This window comes from Notothenia rossii (genome assembly GCF_949606895.1).
Source record: "Notothenia rossii genome assembly, chromosome: 1".
Classification (NCBI taxonomy): Eukaryota; Metazoa; Chordata; class Actinopteri; order Perciformes; family Nototheniidae; genus Notothenia; species Notothenia rossii.
This window is the reverse complement of record NC_136912.1, coordinates 49,055,722-49,075,532: the sequence shown is the minus strand read 5'-3', so window position 1 is coordinate 49,075,532 and position 19,811 is coordinate 49,055,722. Positions and strand designations below refer to the sequence as shown.

The window sequence follows — 19,811 nt, the reverse complement described above, 5'->3', positions numbered from 1 at the left end:
ATGTCTTAATGCTCTTACAGTATATGTGACGGTGTGACTTCCATGAAACTATATTTTATATCTTCCCAACAGACGAGCTGACAGAAAACCTAACACTCTAACAACCACAACATTGCAAAGGCGAGTAAATGTAAATTAAAAACAATTCACAATTTTATTATTTCTTCTTCTTTCTTGCAGTGAGGTGAAGCTGACCTTGCACTTGGTGCCAGTAAGGATGTTCCTCACGCAGGCTGAAAGTTTCTCCTTCCTTACTGACAAAGAAGCCCTTGATTTGCAATGCTTCACTAATTGTCATTTCCCTTGCTCCGTAGGGACACTTTACCTCAAGCACAGCGGAAGACCCTACCAGACCATCTGGAGATGCCCCCAACATTCCTGATTGGGAGAGCCACAAATCTGACTCATGGAACTGCATCTGAGTTGCAGTGGTGAATGCCCTGACGCCCTCACATTCATTCATAGTCCCCCACTGTACAGACAAAACACCATCAAGGGCCTTTTGTTGCCTTAGCACCCTGGCAATAAAGGAAGCAGTCACACGCTTTGACCTCAGGACAGCTCCAAAGTTGCTGGCAGTCAACTTTCCTTTCCTGAACAAATGCCAGTTTGGGCTGGTTCGCTGACCAGTGGTAGCCACCTGAATTGCCCTCTGTTGCTCTTCAGACAATGCCATGCTTGCCACAATTGCCTCAGGTCCCTGATGCCCAACAGATTTGATCATTTCAGGAACAGTAAGTGTTTCCAAGCTGTAGTGTTCCTCTTCTGGCTCGGGGGAGAGAAGCCAAGAAATTCCTGAGAACCTGCCCCCGAGTCTGTCCCTCAGCCAGTCACGATCTTCGGAGGTAGGCTCTCTTGTCAGCGGGTTAAATTAGTTATTGGTTTCAACAGTCACATTAAAACAGTTACTAAATCAGCTTACTATCACCTAAAGAACATATCTAGGATTAAAAGACTAAAGTCACAGCAGGATTTGGAAAAACGTGTCCATGCTTTTATCTTCAGTAGACTGGACTACTGCAATGGTGTCTTCACAGGTCTCACAAAAAAATCTATTAGAAAGCTGCAGCTGATTCAGAACACCGCTGCTCGAGTCCTCACTAACACTAAGAAAGTGGATCACATCACTCCTGTTCTGAAGTCTTTACACTGGCTTCCTGTGTGTCAAAGAATAGATTTCAAAATACTGCTGCTGTTTATAAAGCACTGAATGGTTTAGGACCAAAATGCATTTCTGACCTCCTGCTAAATTATGAACCATCCAGATCTCTCAGGTCTTCAGGGACTGGTCAGCTTTCTGTCCCCAGAGTCAGAACTAAACATGGTAAAGCAGTGTACAGTTATTATGCTCCAAATATCTGGAACAAACTCCCAGAAACCTGCAGGTCCGCTGCAACTTACTACTTTTAAATCCAGGCTGAAGACTTTTCTTTTTGTCGCTGCTCTTAATTGAACTATTCATATCTTAGACTGCACTGTAACTTTTATCCATGTATTTTTTCTTTTAATGTTTATTTTATTAGCTTTTCTTTTTAATGACTGATTTTAAATGCCATTTTCTTAATGTCTTTCATTTTTTGTAAAGCACTTTGAATTGCCTTGTGTTGAAAAGTGCTATATAAATAAACTTGCCTTGCCTAATAAAGATTTCATGTGACACATAAAATAGATTTGTTGATGGGAATTAATGTGAATAAATTAACTCGGTCTTAAAAGGTTAACGGTACTCTTGCTATCACTACTCACCGACACTATAAACCTTGTCCCTCATGCTAGCCCTGACAACACCGGTAAGCACACCTTCATCTAGGCTTCACTGTAACGTGTCCTGACTTGTAGTGGTTCTCTCCTCTATCTACACTCTTCTTGTCATCTTTGTAAAACGATATCAGACTGGTAATTGACACAGCCATGACTTCTAGTTAAATTCAGTGTGGCTAAAATGAAAAGCTTTGTTAAAATATGCAAGCACGCGAAAGTCAAATTCAGCTTTATTGTCAAAAATTCTACATGTGTTATACATCCAGAAATATCGAAATATCGTTTCCCACAGTGTGACATGTATACATAAAACAAAAAGGGCCTAGATAAACGTGGTATACATTAAACAAAACGGGCCTAGATAACCGGGGTATACAGTTTAAAATGTTAATATATTTAAAGTTTTCAAAGTGCAGTTTCAGTGCAAGTCAGTTGAAACGATCTTAAGTTGGCGTGACGTTGAAGTCGTGCGACCCTGCTGCTGTACTGGCTTGTGGTTCGTTTATAGCATAACGTTAGCATTTTGCTTCTGCCGACTAGATTTATTATTCAAAAATTATAAAAGTAGGGTTGACATGTGGATATTATCCGGCTGAACAAAACGTGATCCATCTCTTAAATATGTGTCAACCACAGACCTTATTTCGAGCTATTTTCCAAAATCCTATGGAGAAATTGCATTGCGTTTTAGACGAAGGAACCGGAAGAAGTGTACTTCCGGGTTTAAGGGCGCGTCACTGCGGCTCTCTATTATGAAGATTACTTCAGGAAATTGTGGCTATACAACGTTTTCATTGTTACCAAGGTGGTTGCTAGGGACGCTGCTATCGATATTATTTATGTTATGTTGTGTAAAATTGTGTTATCTTTATTGCTACCCCCTTCCCCTTCAATGTTGGTCCACAGCGCAAACGTAATAGTTTAACAAAATCCGCAATTGTGGCATAGTGTGGTGCCGAGAGATGGGAGTCGGGGGCGGGGTATCGAAGGTACAACCTAGACTTTTATTTAGCAAAAACAGACCGGCGGAGAGAGGAAGTCCGGCTCACTAAAATGTCCGTGCAGAACAATACCCTAACCCATAGATCCGTGAGTGAATAATGTCAATCACCACAATAGATACGTTATTTTCCCCTGTGCAATTCTCAATTTAATAAACAATAACACATAATTATGCTTGTGTTTATTTATTTGTTTGATTAATAAACACAAGTTGGAGTCCGTGAGGACCAAGGGTCTGAGCAGCTCATTTGCTTTACAGAATATTACACCCGGAAGTAAGTATTCTCTCCGCTTCGCTTGGCAAACCCTGTGATAGTCCTCAAGCTCTGTGATTGGAGAGTGTGCTCCGAGGGTTACGCCGAGCGCCGAACAGCACTTAGAAATGGGATGGAACCACGGCAGACTGTCCAAAACTGGATTTGAACGGGTCCACCTCGTCCCCCCCTCCCCCACTCCGTCCCCAGAACTACACATGCTGGCTATAGAGAGGCGAAGTCCCTCCCCTTCCGGGAGCCTCCATGGGACCCCGGAAGCGGAAAATTATACATAGAAGTCAATGGAGAGAGAAAAGTTATCTTTTGATCCCGTTTGAATTGTGCCACGAATGACACATATGATGTTTGTCAATCTTAAACAATCATTTCCATGCAAAAAAAGTCACAGTTTGTCGTAAAACTGCTGAAATATAAGACTATGAATAATACGCAACTAGAAAGACTACAAATCCCAAATGCATTCTGGGTCGCGTAAGTGATGTCATAGGCGATAATGCTCCAATGCTGGTTGTGACTCGCAAAGCAAAGAGGAAGAAGAAGACTGATTTATTCCCTCCAATAAATATAAGAGATTGCTCCAATAAATTCACTTTTACAAGATGCCTGTGTGCTTTGTACGAGGTTGTAATCACAAAAGAGATCATACCACTTGCTCGTTCTATCGCTTCCCGTCTGATGAAAGGACCAGGAGTCGTTGGACCAAACATATCAGGTAATATACATGTTTTGCATGGAACATAGTCAAGTTAGCTACCTAGCTAGTAGCGAGCATGTTAGTTAGCATTATTACATTACTTAGCCTTGTCATTTGTATTAGCCTTAACACGAAGTAAACCGAAATGTTAAACAGTAAGAGTATTCATGATGGTAAGTATTTTGTGAAACATTTGAAGAGTAGCCTATCGCCCCCTCCACCAGGTGCTAAGGGGGCGGGAGGTAGGCTAACCCCACATTAGTATCAGCAATCTTTTCTACTTAATGCTATCTGCACAAATGGTTAACATTGACCATTAAAAGATCAGGCAGTTCAGGGAGAGTCGAAGGAAGGAAGGCAGGCAGCTTTGCATGACATTCTTCTGGATGTGTTTCATTGTGATGATAGTGAGAGTGAGTCAATCTGTTTGTTGGAAAGACAGTAGTTGAGTGATTACTGAGAGAAAATTATTAAAAGAGATAATTATTCAGTGTTGTTACTTTAAAGTGTTGTTACTGACCTTTTTCTCTTTTATTTTCTTTACCTCACCTGTAACTGCTGAGACCCTGAGGAACAAGCACACTGGACTGACCTGCTCTGGTAACCTGATTTCCACTGTACGTAATAGTATTTGGTTATGGTATATTATTTATATACATCAAAGGCACAATGCACCCCCCAGAGACACACATGTATTGAGTGTGATATTTTGCATTGGTCATGTGAAATCATCTTTACATACTAGAAAACTGTAGGAGCGGCAACTTGTTTTGAAATTGAATTTTTAATATCCGATAATAAAGTTGATCTGTTTTCTTTATTCTTCTCTCTTCCCAGCTCCATCCATCACCATTCTCTGTTCCTGCAGGTCCTGCTTGCTAATCAATATTCATATTTTTTTACACAATTACAAATAAAGTCAATGTATTGTATGACATGAAGTTGTGCTTCATTCTGAGTCAATAATAAATTCATTCTGCCTTCAGCTGCAAAATTATTGTGGACTGCACCGACATCCATGTAGCAGCCCCCCCCCCCCCCCCCCCAGTAAGATGAACCAAGCAAAGTTGACATACTCAACATACAGCTGTACTCTTAAGTTTACATGAAGAATTTGTGAAATATTGGTAATAACAGGTTTAAATGATTATTAGTAATTAATTATATAATTTTCTCATCGTAGATGAGCAGACAGGGAGCAGATGAGAAAAGCAGAATATGCAGCTGCCATTTTCCACATGGAAAAGAGAAAGGGCCAAGTGTATTTGAGTGGACAAAAGAGAAATCCCAAATACGAAAAATAAAATTATACAATTTACAGATATGTATACAAATAAATATATATCCTATATACACTATCATGTATAATGATGTTGTATGATGTAGAAGGAAGTGTGGTAGATAACAAGTAAATATAGAGTTACATACAGATCCATGTTACAGCAAAAGATGGAATAACTAAGAAGCACGCAGTATAATAATAATTACACGCAACAATTAAATAACTGCTCAGCATCTCCACCACAATCCCAATCTGCTGTGTCCTGTTTTCCTCCCCTCTGCATAACACCCCATCACACATACGAAACACAACGCAGAGTCCGAGGGTGTTAAGAGTATGTTTATTTAAATGTCCTCCTCTCTACTGGCCAACACAGGGAGCATATGCTGGGTGTAGAATTGTTCCAGGAGGAGGAGATTTCCATGCCATGCAGGGTCTTTGGGGATGGGGAGGATGATCGCCTCCATCGTGGTCCACAGCAGCAGAGACTCCGGTCTGTGATGTGCAGCTGTTATATAATATACAATACATTTTTTTGAAAAACATTTGATCAAAAAATAAAGATTTGGTCAGGATCTAGAGTCAGTGTGTAGTTTATTAATTAATCAATGCTCTCTATATTAGGAAAACACATACCAGTGTACCAGAGGGAGTCACACACAGCTGTGCCTAGATAACCAAACAAATTGACAACAGGGATGCAAACTCATCAGGTATGAAAAAGGTGACAAGGATCCGAGCCCCCTGACCCCACAGAATATCGGCTTTAAAATTAGGAATAACAGGATTTTAGCAGTCAGAACAACTAAAGCAGCAGTGTTAATATTAACAGAAACGCCATAGAGTCACATCTAATAGAAATATATAAAAAGCATTTATTTTAATTGTGTAGCAGTCAGTTTATAATTTTGGCAGCACTGTTGAGCATTTTGAAAATGTATTTTCATGCCTCTGTGCAAGGCTTAGTCTTTCTATCTTTATAGCCACTGGTGTAAAGTAACCAAGTTCATAAACTCAACAAGTACTATACTTGGGCACAATTTTGAGATACTTGTACTTTACTTAAGTATTTCAATGTTTTGCTACTTTGTACTTCTACTCCACTACAGTTCAGAGGTAAATGGTGTACTTTTACTCCACTACATGTATGTAATACCTTTAGTTACTTTACAGATGTGGATGAATGATGTGAAATATAATCAAGTGTTAAATCAGACTTTAGTTCCACCTGGAGTCAATCCAAAAGCTACCCTGCCTGCAGTATACAAAGTCATTCAAACTAGCTGCACCTTTACCAGCTTTGATAACACTTTAATGATCAGTCATTATAAAACATATCATATTATTCTGAAATGGACCAATCTGCAAAATGACTACTTTTACTGTCGCTACTTTCACTATATTTTGATAATAATAATTTTCTACTTTTACTTGAGGAACATTTGGAATGCAGGACTTTTACTGTAACATAGTATTCCTACACTCTGGTACTTCTACTTTTACTCAAGTACAAGAACTGAGTACTTCTACTTTTAATCAATTTCAAGATATATACTTATACTACCTCTGTTTATAGCCTATGAAAAAAACGATTAGAAAACGAAGGCTAAAGCTAACGTTAGCAGATAGTGACAATGTATGCTAGTTAGCTAGCTCAACGATAATATTGCGACGGGGAAAAAAAACTTTTCAGTGCATATCACGCTCTGCCGCTCCGACAGGGAGCTCTACTCTGAACACCTGAACGGCCCGTTCTAACAGCTGTTCACCAGCGGTCCAGTCTGTGCCACAGTGACTCCGGACGCACAGTTAATATTAACGAACGCACCGTAGGTAATGTAGCTGCTGAAGCTAGACCATCATCGCCGAGCAGCAGAGGCTTATTATACATCATGAGCAGAGCCGACAGGCAGGAAGACTCGAGCACACAGCTCGCGCTTCATTATAATATATAAAAAAAAGCTCGCGGCCGCACATTAATCCGGGTCCCAGACCCCCTCCCATACCCCAAAAATATTTTTATTGCAGATCTACAGGAATCATAAAAACGACCTATTTTGGATTCAAAACGGAGAATTTCGCCGAAAGGTGACAAGTTTGTCTTAGACCGGAAGTCCGCTGCAATAAATTAAAATAGAACTGTCAGTATGATCAAATCCTAATTTTTAGACATTAGTTTACATGATCTTTGAACATTGAGCTAAAAAACCAAATATTTCTTTCTCATATTATAAATCAGATTGTCTTGTAATCTAGGCGAAACACTGCTCAAATAGGACATTTTGGATAGCTTTTATTATGAAATTAAACATCAGATTGTTATGAAATTTCATGAGTAGCTCACTGAGGTGGTCTACTATAACACTGAATAGAAGAAGTTCTGTGGAAGCAAAGATTTTAGGAAAAATTGCAATTTGAAATCAGGATGAACACTGTTCAAATTCCACTTTTTACATAGCTTTTATTCTGAAATTCCAAATCAGATTGACATGAAATTTCATGAGTAGCTATCTGAGGTGGTCTACTATCACACTGAATCGAAGAACTTCTGTGGAAGCAAAGATTTGTGGAAATATTGCAATTTGAAATCAGGAGGAACACTGTTCAAATTCCACATTTTACATAGCTTTTATTCTGAAATTCCAAATCAGATTGTTATGAAATGTTATGAGCAGCTATCTGAGGTGGTCTACTATCACACTGAATTGAAGAACTTCTGTGGAAGCAAAGATTTTTGGATATATTGCAATTTGAAATCAGGAGCAACACTGTTCAAATTCCACTTTTTGGATTGGTTTTATTCTGAAATTCCACATCAGATTGTTATGAAATTTTATGAGCAGCTATCTGAGGTGGTCTACTATCACACTGAATCAAAGAACTTCTGTGGAAGCAAAGATTTTAGGAAATATTGCAATTTGAAATCAGGAGGAACACTGTTCAAATTCCACTTTTTGGATTGGTTTTATTCTGAAATTCCACATCAGATTGTTATGAAATTTCATGAGTAGCTATCTGAGGTGGTCTACTATCACACTGAATCGAAGAACTTCTGTGGAAGCAAAGATTTTAGGAAATATTGCAATTTGAAATCAGGAGGAACACTGTTCAAATTCCACTTTTTGGATTGGTTTTATTCTGAAATTCAACATCAGATTAACATGAATTTTTATAAGCAGCTATCTGAGGTGGTCTACTATCACACTGAATTGAAGAACTTCTGTGGAAGCAAAGATTTGTGGAAATATTGCAATTTGAAATCAGGAGGAGCACTGTTCAAATTCCACTTTTTGGATTGGTTTTATTCTGAAATTCCACATCAGATTGTTATGAAATTTCATGAGTAGCTATCTGAGGTGGTCTACTATCACACTGAATCAAAGAACTTCTGTGGAAGCAAAGATTTTAGGAAATATTGAAATTTGAAATCAGGATGAACACTGTTCAAATTCCACTTTTTACATAGCTTTTATTCTGAAATTCCAAATCAGATTGACATGAAATTTCATGAGTAGCTATCTGAGGTGGTCTACTATCACACTGAATCGAAGAACTTCTGTGGAAGCAAAGATTTGTGGAAATATTGCAATTTGAAATCAGGAGGAACACTGTTCAAATTCCACATTTTACATAGCTTTTATTCTGAAATTCCAAATCAGATTGTTATGAAATTTTATGAGCAGCTATCTGAGGTGGTTTACTATCACACTGAATTGAAGAACTTCTGTGGAAGCAAAGATTTTTGGATATATTGCAATTTGAAATCAGGAGCAACACTGTTCAAATTCCACTTTTTGGATTGGTTTTATTCTGAAATTCCACATCAGATTGTTATGAAATTTTATGAGCAGCTATCTGAGGTGGTCTACTATCACACTGAATCAAATAACTTCTGTGGAAGCAAAGATTTTAGGAAATATTGCAATTTGAAATCAGGAGCAACACTGTTCAAATTCCACTTTTTGGATTGGTTTTATTCTGAAATTCCACATCAGATTGTTATGAAATTTCATGAGTAGCTATCTGAGGTGGTCTACTATCACACTGAATCGAAGAACTTCTGTGGAAGCAAAGATTTTAGGAAATATTGCAATTTGAAATCAGGAGGAACACTGTTCAAATTCCACTTTTTGGATTGGTTTTATTCTGAAATTCAACATCAGATTAACATGAATTTTTATAAGCAGCTATCTGAGGTGGTCTACTATCACACTGAATTGAAGAACTTCTGTGGAAGCAAAGATTTGTGGAAATATTGCAATTTGAAATCAGGAGGAGCACTGTTCAAATTCCACTTTTTGGATTGGTTTTATTCTGAAATTCCACATCAGATTGTTATGAAGTTTCATGAGTAGCTATCTGAGGTGGTCTACTATCACACTGAATCGAAGAACTTCTGTGGAAGCAAAGATTTTAGGAAATATTGAAATTTGAAATCAGGAGCAACACTGTTCAAATTCCACATTTTACATAGCTTTTATTATGAAATTCCACATCAGATTGTTATGAAATTTTATGAGCAGCTATCTGAGGTGGTCTACTATCACACTGAATCAAAGAACTTCTGTGGAAGCAAAGATTTTAGGAAATATTGCAATTTGAAATCAGGAGCAACACTGTTCAAATTCCACTTTTTGGATTGGTTTTATTCTGAAATTCCACATCAGATTGTTATGAAATTTCATGAGTAGCTATCTGAGGTGGTCTACTATCACACTGAATCGAAGAACTTCTGTGGAAGCAAAGATTTTACGAAATATTGCAATTTGAAATCAGGAGGAACACTGTTCAAATTCCACTTTTTGGATTGGTTTTATTCTGAAATTCAACATCAGATTAACATGAATTTGTATAAGCAGCTATCTGAGGTGGTCTACTATCACACTGAATTGAAGAACTTCTGTGGAAGCAAAGATTTGTGGAAATATTGCAATTTGAAATCAGGAGGAGCACTGTTCAAATTCCACTTTTTGGATTGGTTTTATTCTGAAATTCCACATCAGATTGTTATGAAATTTCATGAGTAGCTATCTGAGGTGGTCTACTATCACATTGAATCGAAGAACTTCTGTGGAAGCAAAGATTTTAGGAAATATTGAAATTTGAAATCAGGAGCAACACTGTTCAAATTCCACATTTTACATAGCTTTTATTATGAAATTCCACATCAGATTGTTATGAAATTTTATGAGCAGCTATCTGAGGTGGTCTACTATCACACTGAATCAAAGAACTTCTGTGGAAGCAAAGATTTTAGGAAATATTGCAATTTGAAATCAGGAGGAACACTGTTCAAATTCCACTTTTTGGATTGGTTTTATTCTGAAATTCCATATCAGATTGTTATGAAATTTCATGAGTAGCTATCTGAGGTGGTCTACTATCACACTGAATCAAAGAACTTCTGTGGAAGCAAAGATTTGTGGAAATATTGAAATTTGAAATCAGGAGGAACACTGTTCAAATTCCACTTTTTGGATTGGTTTTATTCTGAAATTCAACATCAGATTAACATGAATTTTTATTAGCAGCTATCTGAGGTGGTCTACTATCACACTGAATTGAAGAACTTCTGTGGAAGCAAAGATTTGTGGAAATATTGAAATTTGAAATCAGGAGGAGCACTGTTCAAATTCCACATTTTGGATTGGTTTTATTCTGAAATTCCACATCAGATTGTTATGAAATTTCATGAGTAGCTATCTGAAGTGGTCTACTATCACACTGAATCGAAGAACTTCTGTGGAAGCAAAGATTTTAGGAAATATTGAAATTTGAAATCAGGAGCAACACTGTTCAAATTCCACATTTTGGATTGGTTTTATTCTGAAATTCCACATCAGATTGTTATGACATTTTATGAGCAGCTATCTGAGGTGGTCTACTATCACACAGAATAGCAGAAGTACTGTTGAAGCAGACATTTTAGGAAAAATTACAATTTCCAATCAGGAGGAACACTGTTCAAATTCCATATTTTGTGTACACATACAGTAAGTGAGCTTCAGTGTGTCGGTGAAAGTGAGAGTCAAGTGTTGTTTGCAGCTGTTTTTCAATTTAAATGCAAAGGACACATTCCCAATGGCCTGCCCTTGCTTTTTTAAGTGTGTCTTTGTCGGTCGCCAGACATTCTTCATGATACCATCGCTCACATGTATCACACTGTATCTGTAAAATAAAATAAGCAAAGTCAATGATTTATCAGTCATACATTGCTTCTTGGATGTGTCTTGAACATATATGATTACATAAAAGTACCGTAATTTGATTGAAATAAAGAGCGTGGGGCGGGGGGGAGATGAAGATCGTGGTTCAATTAGGTTTTAACACCTTCAATATATTTTAATTTAGTTTATACCAGTCTATATTAGAATTGAAGAATAACAACAACGAAAAATCCTGCAGTCATTGATTTAAAAGGAAAACTCACCCAAAGGGTATTCGGACTTAGAATTACTATTATTGTTTCCTTTTTTAAATGTGTTTTCACTGCTACCCACGCGCGACACGCGGAGACACGTCACCAATGTATTGGACAAATGGTTCCAGGCGGCACAATAACTTGGGAATCACCACCATCTTCACCTTGGGGGTCACCACAAAAAAACCATCACGTCACAGATATATAAATCGCAGTGAAATGGAGGCGTCCCGTTACTATATTCCTTTGTTTATCGTTTTATTTATTTTTCTTACAGTAAACAAATGTCTTGAGTCCAAGTACTCGTATAAAGTCTACAAAAACGCTACAGTCTATGTCATGGATAGTAGCCTATGTGTTGTTATTGCGTCTAAGGCCAGAAAGCTTATAAATATTAAAATAAAAGTTATCTCACCCTCGTTGGTTGTTGGACATCTTGTCCACTCCGGTCCACAAGCAGATTTCAAGGCAGTGATGTTTTTTTTTAAATGAAAGACAACGCAGATCGGGCAATGCAGGCTACAGCTTCTTCCAGAAAAACACTTTAAAAATCCGATTGTAAATTCAAATCCGCAATTAAACCCGTAGCAGTCCGTAGCAAATAGACAGGCATTGGTATTAACCCTTTACCTCTATGAGTGCATTTGAGTAGCCGGCGACGCACTTCAAGCTTTATATTGATATCGCCGTAACTCACATAGTAAATGGCCATTTCGCGCAATTGAAACGACTTTGGAAAGCTACTATAACAGTTGGGGCTTTGCGCTGATATGCGTAATTACGGTAGGAGGTGTGAGAGGGTTACTGGAGGCCACTTGTTCAAAGACTTTTAGATTGTCTCTGAAGGCTTCGGCAACTACAAACGCTTGGACAATAAAAAAAAGTTTAAAGCCAAAGGAGTACAAAGGAGATTGTAAGATCAAAATAAATATAACTTGCTGGAGCTATGGTAAAATAAATTTTAATTCGGTTTTGATACATAAAAGTATTTTTTACATGTTAGTTTAGTGTGTGTTATAAAGAAATTCGGTATTTGAGTGTAATTGAGTGCTTCTTTGATAGTTTGAACTGATCCTTCTTTGATCCTTTTAACTTCGATTGGTCTAACCTTTTGACCTCTCTTGTATTTTTAAATTTACTAGTGCTGTAGTAGGTATTTGGCTTTACAGGTGTGTGTGCGTGCGTGTTTGCGTGCGTGCGCATGTGTGTGTGTGTGTGAGAGAGAGAGAGAGAGAGAGAGAGAGAGAGAGAGAGAGAGAGAGAGATGCATTTATAGGTTTGCATCAACAGCCTACATGCAGCAGTATTTCGTAAATGCAGAAACTAAATTTATGCATAAATGCATTTTTCAGAAATGCATTCATGCATTATGCATTTATAGGTTGGCAGCAACAGCACCTAAATGAACATACTGCAGTAAAAACCAACACAAAATTCGGTATTTGAGTTTAATAGAGTGCTTCTTTGATTGTTTGAACTGATCCTTCTTTGATCCTTTGACTTCGACCCTTCGACCTCTCTTTTTTTTAAATTTACAAGTACTGTAGAGTGTACTTGGTCATACAGGTGTGTGTGCGTGTGCGTGTGTGTGTGTGTGTGTGTGTGTGTGTGTGTGGGGAGGCGGGGGGGGGGATCAATGGGAGAAAACACCTGTCTCCTCAATACCTGTGTCATTCCAGCTGGACATGTCCTCCTCATCCTCAGAGGACTGTAGGACAAATCCTCCTTTGCAGAAAAGTCTTTTAATTTTTGCTGAAGCAATGAGAAAAAAAGCAAGCTACATGCACCTGTATATATGTACTTTGGCACAAAGGGAAAAAAATATTGTAGTTGAGTGCAATTTTGAGTCTTTGAACTGATGACCCTCTTTGATCCTTTGACTTCGATTGGTCTAACCTTTTGACCTCTCTTTTATATTTAAATTTACTAGTGCTGTAGTAGGTATTTTGCTTTACAGGTTTGTGTGCGTGCGTGCGTGCGCATATGTGTGTGTGTGTGAGAGAGAGAGAGAGCGAGAGAGCGAGAGAGCGAGAGAGCGAGAGAGATATATGCATTTACAGTTGTGACCAAAATTATTAGCCCCCACTTATGAAATTAGACAAAACGTTTGATTTCTCCATGGAAATGGCCATTAACAACACATATTTGTTAATGTGAAAACAAATGGACTCTAAAGACATAATTTGACATTTTTGATTAGAATACTTTATTGATACAATCAGTTTAAACAAAAAAAGGGCAGAAATGAGAAATCCAAAATTATTAGCCCCCTGGCCATTAATTGTCAATGGTGTACCCTTTCTGAGCCACAACTGAAAACAACCTCTTAAAATAGTTCTTCACTAGGTTGGCACAGGTCACCTGAGGGATTTTGGCCCATTCTTCCTTTGCAAATTGTTCCAGCTGGTCCTAATTGCGTGGTTTCCGAGCATGGACGTTCACTTTCAGCACCCTCCAAAGATTCTCAATAGGATTGAGGTCTGGGCTCTGTGCGGGCCACTCCAGGACCTTGGTTTTGGTATCCTTCAGGAACTGTTGGACCAATTTTGATGTATGCTTCGGGTCATTGTCTTGTTGGAAGACCGAGCGACAACCTAAGGACAGACTACGAGCAGATTTCTGCATATTATCCCTCAAAATGTCAACATAATATTCTTTTTTCATGATTCCCTGCACCCGAACAAGGCTCCCTTTGCCTGAGGCTGCTAAACAGCCCCATAGCTTGATGCTCCCACCACCATGTTTAACTGTGTGAACTGTGTTCCTAGGGTTGAAGGCCTCTTCCTTAACTAACTGACCATTATGATTATGATGAGATGGTTTTGAAAGCAGATTAGAAAGCGGAAACCACAAAAAGATCCCCCCAAACTATGACAATGAGGCAGGAGTCTCATAACTGCAAGTCTGATAAGTTGTAGTTGAATATTGGAAATAGCATTAATGAAAAACTAAATGTGTTAACTAGGCCTTAAAGGGCCTAAGGTGTGGCTGGCTCTGTTACAAATAGAACATTCAAAGGAGGACTGGGGGATGCAAAAGATCCTTTACAGCCTAAGAAATAAGATATCAGAATAGCTTATTAAATAGATGAGCAACAAAGACTATCTATCTATCTATTATATATTACATTATTATAAATTTCATAACAATCTGATGTGGAATTTCAGAATAAAACCAATCCAAAATGTGGAATTTGAACAGTGTTCATCCTGATTTCAAATTTCAATATTTCCTAAAATCTTTGCTTCCACAGAAGTTCTTCAATTCAGTGTGATAGTAGACCACCTCAGATAGCTGCTCATGAAATTTCATAACAATCTGATGTGGAATTTCAAAATAAAACCAATCCAAAAAGTGGAATTTGAACAGTGCTCCTCCTGATTTCAAATTGCAATATTTCCACAAATCTTTGCTTCCACAGAAGTTCTTCAATTCAGTGTGATAGTAGACCACCTCAGATAGCTGCTTATAAAAATTCATGTTAATCTGATGTTGAATTTCAGAATAAAACCAATCCAAAAAGTGGAATTTGAACAGTGTTCCTCCTGATTTCAAATTGCAATATTTCCTAAAGTCTTTGCTTCCACAGAAGTTCTTTGATTCAGTGTGATAGTAGACCACCTCAGATAGCTGCTCATAAAATTTCATAACAATCTGATGTGGAATTTCAGAATAAAACCAATCCAAAAAGTGGAATTTGAACAGTGTTGCTCCTGATTTCAAATTTCAATATTTCCTAAAATCTTTGCTTCCACAGAAGTTCTTCAATTCAGTGTGATAGTAGACCACCTCAGATAGCTGCTCATAAAATTTCATAACAATCTGATGTGGAATTTCAGAATAAAAGCTATGTAAAAAGTGGAATTTGAACAGTGTTGCTCCTGATTTCAAATTTCAATATTTCCTAAAATCTTTGCTTCCACAGAAGTTCTTCAATTCAGTGTGATAGTAGACCACCTCAGATAGCGGCTCATAAAATTTCATAACAATCTGATGTGGAATTTCAGAATAAAAGCTATGTAAAAAGTGGAATTTGAACAGTGTTGCTCCTGATTTCAAATTTCAATATTTCCTAAAATCTTTGCTTCCACAGAAGTTCTTCAATTCAGTGTGATAGTAGACCACCTCAGATAGCTACTCATGAAATTTCATAACAATCTGATGTGGAATTTCAGAATAAAACCAATCCAAAATGTGGAATTTGAACAGTGTTGCTCCTGATTTCAAATTTCAATATTTCCTAAAAATCTTTGCTTCCACAGAAGTTCTTCGATTCAGTGTGATAGTAGACCACCTCAGATAGCTGCTCATAAAATGTCATAACAATCTGATGTGGAATTTCAGAATAAAACCAATCCAAAATGTGGAATTTGAACAGTGTTGCTCCTGATTTCAAATTTCAATATTTCCTAAAATCTTTGCTTCCACAGAAGTTCTTCAATTCAGTGTGATATTAGACCACCTCAGATAGCTACTCATGAAATTTCATAACAATCTGATGTGGAATTTCAGAATAAAACCAATCCAAAATGTGGAATTTGAACAGTGTTGCTCCTGATTTCAAATTTCAATATTTCCTAAAAATCTTTGCTTCCACAGAAGTTCTTCGATTCAGTGTGATAGTAGACCACCTCAGATAGCTGCTCATAAAATTTCATAACAATCTGATGTGGAATTTCAGAATAAAACCAATCCAAAAAGTGGAATTTGAACAGTGTTGCTCCTGATTTCAAATTTCAATATTTCCTAAAATCTTTGCTTCCACAGAAGTTCTTCAATTCTGTGTGATAGTAGACCACCTCAGATAGCTGCTCATAAAATTTCATAACAATCTGATGTGGAATTTCAGAATAAAAGCTATGTAAAAAGTGGAATATGAACAGTGTTGCTCCTGATTACAAATTGCAATATTTCCACAAATCTTTGCTTCCACAGAAGTTCTTCGATTCAGTGTGATAGTAGACCACCTCAGATAGCTACTCATGAAATTTCATAACAATCCGATGTGGAATTTCAGAATAAAACCAATCCAAAAAGTGGAATTTGAACAGTGTTGCTCCTGATTTCAAATTTCAATATTTCCTAAAATCTTTGCTTCCACAGAAGTTCTTCAATTCAGTGTGATAGTAGACCACCTCAGATAGCTGCTCATAAAATTTCATAACAATCTGATGTGGAATTTCAGAATAAAACCAATCCAAAAAGTGGAATTTGAACAGTGTTGCTCCTGATTTCAAATTTCAATATTTCCTAAAAATCTTTGCTTCCACAGAAGTTCTTCGATTCAGTGTGATAGTAGACCACCTCAGATAGCTGCTCATAAAATTTCATAACAATCTGATGTGGAATTTCAGAATAAAACCAATCCAAAAAGTGGAATTTGAACAGTGTTGCTCCTGATTTCAAATTTCAATATTTCCTAAAATCTTTGCTTCCACAGAAGTTCTTCAATTCAGTGTGATAGTAGACCACCTCAGATAGCTGCTCATAAAATTTCATAACAATCTGATGTGGAATTTCAGAATAAAAGCTATGTAAAAAGTGGAATATGAACAGTGTTGCTCCTGATTACAAATTGCAATATTTCCACAAATCTTTGCTTCCACAGAAGTTCTTCGATTCAGTGTGATAGTAGACCACCTCAGATAGCTACTCATGAAATTTCATAACAATCTGATGTGGAATTTCAGAATAAAACCAATCCAAAAAGTGGAATTTGAACAGTGTTGCTCCTGATTTCAAATTTCAATATTTCCTAAAAATCTTTGCTTCCACAGAAGTTCTTCAATTCAGTGTGATAGTAGACCACCTCAGATAGCTGCTCATAAAATTTCATAACAATCTGATGTGGAATTTCAGAATAAAAGCTATGTAAAATGTGGAATTTGAACAGTGTTCCTCCTGATTTCAAATTTCAATATTTCCTAAAATCTTTGCTTCCACAGAAGTTCTTCGATTCGGTGTGATAGTAGACCACCTCAGATAGCTGCTCATAAAATTTCATGTCAATCTGATGTGGAATTTCAGAATAAAACCAATCCAAAAAGTGGAATTTGAACAGTGTTGCTCCTGATTTCAAATTTCAATATTTCCTAAAATCTTTGCTTCCACAGAAGTTCTTCAATTCAGTGTGATAGTAGACCACCTCAGATAGCTGCTCATAAAATTTCATAACAATCTGATGTGGAATTTCAGAATAAAAGCTATGTAAAATGTGGAATTTGAACAGTGTTCCTCCTGATTTCAAATTTCAATATTTCCTAAAATCTTTGCTTCCACAGAAGTTCCTCGATTCAGTGTGATAGTAGACCACCTCAGATAGCTGCTCATAAAATTTCATAACAATCTGATGTGGAATTTCAGAATAAAAGCTATGTAAAATGTGGAATTTGAACAGTGTTGCTCCTGATTTCAAATTTCAATATTTCCACAAATCTTTGCTTCCACAGAAGTTCTTCGATTCAGTGTGATAGTAGACCACCTCAGTGAGCTACTCATGAAATTTCATGTTAATCTGATGTTTAATTTCATAATAAAAGCTATCCAAAATTTCCTATTTGAGCAGTGTTTCTCCTAGATTACAAGACAATCTGATTTATAATTTGAGAATGAAGAAATATTTGTTTTTTAGCTCAATGTTTCAAAGATCATGTAAACTAATGATTCAAAATTAGGATTTGATCATACTGACAGCTCTATTTTAATTTATTGCAGCCTGACTGCAGTCTGGAGGGTGACTTCCGGTCTAAGACCGGAAGTTATGTAACCGCAGTCTGCTGCTTGCTAGTTCATGGACGTCCATAAGAGAGAGACACATGTGTCCCTGTTGATGTGTGTGTTCTTTAATAAACAAGTACGGGAAGACGCCTAACTGAGGAATACATCCCTGTCTCCGAAATTTTCTGGGATCGTTACAATATCTCGTTTTATTCTGAAAACAGGATGTTGCTACACACGAGCAAAGACTAGCTGAGGACGTTTACCGTAAAACTCGTAATACGGGCAAACTTTCAATTTTGGGACGGCTCACTTGACCAACAGAAACGTAGCGTAGGCTCACTTGACCGCAGTCATATAGTCGATATAGAACTGGCCGCTTCAATCTGAAGAGCAACTAAAACAAAACACGGGAGTGTATCTTGTTCTTGTGAACACTAATGTTATCCACAGCATACACAGACACCACAAAGTTCTTAAGGAGAAAACTAGTTGCTAAAACAAAACACGTTAGTGTACCTTGTTAGCTAGCTGACATTAACCTTAGACATTGCACTCATATTACTCACTGAAACCTTGTAAAGCCGGTCCCGCATGCTGGCTCTTACAGAACCGCTCCCTTTCGTGTATGTACAGCTCTCAACATGCCCAGACTTGTAGTGATTTTCACCTCTTTTTATACTTTTTCGCCTCATTCTGAAAGAAACAGGTGACATTTACTAACGTGACAGCCATCTTTGTGATGGTGACGCGTATTGTGCGAGACCAGAGACCTGTAGTTCACTGAGCGGTTTCACACAAAAAAAATTGTAACTTCACAGTTTTACGACACATTTTTATTTTTTTGACTTGCAAAATGTTCTTTTAATTTGACAAACATCATATGTGTCATTCGTGGCACAATTCAAACGGGATCGAAAGATGACTTTTCTCTCTCCATTGACGTCAATGTATAATTTTCCGCTTCCGGGGTCCCATGGGTCGGAAGTAGATGGGCGGGACTTCGCCTCTCTATTGTGTTTCGCAATATGTTCTCTATCTATGGCACGTCTCTACTGGGAGTTGTAGTTTTAAAAGACGTTTTCATATTTCCCATAATAAGAAGTTGCCAGTATTAAACTGTGTACATCCCTGGAGGTTTAGGGGATAGGAAACACTCAAATTTAAAACATATAATTAATAAATGGGTGAAAATAGCTTGTGCCCATAATGGGCAGCATTAATATATACCCACATGCCAGCTAAGGTCAGAAGAGCTTTATTTAACAGCTGGTCTTATGCCTGTGACCCCTCCTGTTGTTAATTGATAAGCCTGAAACATGCCCTTGTCAAGATTCAGAGGCACATTTTGCAAATATGGCAGTAGACATCGATCATCTTAAGATAAGATATACTTTATTGATCCCAAGTTGGAAACATTTGCGTTACATCAGCATGTGTAACAGTTGTAAATATGCAGTTTATTTGTAAATCATTTAGTATAATCACACAAATTCTGTGTTTCATATTTAATAATTCTGTGTTCTTTATTTATTGATTGTTCAATCTCTGACAAGGCCGGAAATGAAAAACTTGGGTCGCAGGTTCCTCAACAGTGCATCACAAGACATCTATCAATATGTGTGTATACCTCCACCATTAAACTGTCATATTCTGCAC

At 37.4% G+C, this 19,811-nt stretch overlaps 1 protein-coding gene and 1 long non-coding RNA gene across 4 annotated transcripts in view; one reads left to right on the top strand and one right to left on the bottom strand.

Annotated features, from left to right (window-relative positions):
• The window catches only part of LOC307043569 (uncharacterized protein), a 204,689-nt gene that overhangs the window by 84,347 nt on the left and 100,531 nt on the right, over nucleotides 1-19,811 (top strand). The gene's annotated exons all lie outside the window — the stretch shown is intronic.
• Nucleotides 5,336-19,409, bottom strand: LOC307044016. The gene is made up of 2 exons (XR_013809500.1): nucleotides 18,722-19,409; nucleotides 5,336-5,522 (listed from the first exon to the last, which is right to left on the bottom strand). It is a non-coding gene; the product is annotated as an uncharacterized lncRNA (long non-coding RNA).